Source organism: Microtus ochrogaster, linkage group LG3, assembly GCF_000317375.1.
Source record: "Microtus ochrogaster isolate Prairie Vole_2 linkage group LG3, MicOch1.0, whole genome shotgun sequence".
Taxonomy (NCBI): domain Eukaryota; kingdom Metazoa; phylum Chordata; class Mammalia; order Rodentia; family Cricetidae; genus Microtus; species Microtus ochrogaster.
This window is the reverse complement of record NC_022029.1, coordinates 38,086,907-38,087,843: the sequence shown is the minus strand read 5'-3', so window position 1 is coordinate 38,087,843 and position 937 is coordinate 38,086,907.

Sequence of the window (937 nt, the reverse complement as noted above, 5' to 3'; positions counted from 1 at the left end):
CGAGTGGAAGATGGATTCTCGTCCAGTTTGCGGAAATTCCACGCGTTCGCTTCCCTTTCCTGGGGTTCGATCCGGCCAGTGCCCAGCCTAGGCTGCAGCAATCGCTCGGGCTAGGATCCCCACCACTCTCTGGAACTCAAAAAACTAACACCCCGAGGTGCAGCCGTCCCGCCCCCACGGCGCTCCCAGGCTAGCCCTCGTGGCCCGGTGCCGGCCGGGACTAACGTCGCTACGAGTGTCTCCTATTCCTGGCCGCAGCGCGCTCGCGGGGTCCGGGCCCGAGCCCGGATGACCGGCCGCAGGGGCCGGCTCGGTACGCCGGGCTGCGGAGGAAGGAGAGGGGGAGGAGGAGGAGGCGTGGAGGGAGGAAGGGCCCGGGCAGCCCCGGAGGGAGGCGAGGGGGAGGGGAGGGGGGCCGGCCGGCCCGAGGGTGGGGGGGCAGCCAATGAGCAGCGCGCGGCGCGGGGGGGGGGGGGGGGATGAGGTAGGATGGGGGAGGGCGCAGCCGGAGCGGCGGAGGCTCCAGCCATAAACAAGCGCCCGGAGGAGCGGCGCGGGAGAGAGGCGAGCCGGGCACACGGAGCGGACGCCACGGACCTTCTGCTGTGCTACCGCGCCCACTCGGCGGCTCGGGAGGTGGGGACCGGCCGGGAGGCTGCGCTGCCGTCTTCTTGACCGGGCGTTCAGCAGCAGAGCCAAGGACCAGAGGAAGCCACCAGCCCTGCTCCAGAGCGGAGCGCAAGCCACCGCCGTCGCCGCCAGAAGTTTGGGTTGAACCGGAGCTGCCGCGAGGAAACTTTTTTTTCCTCTTTTCCCCCTCCCGCCCGGGAGGAGAAGGAGAAGGAGGAGGGGAAGCCACCCGCCACCGCTGCCGCTGGCGCCAACGCTCGTGGGCTCCGGGTCGGCGCGGCCCGCAGGGGCGGCGGGGGCCTCGCCC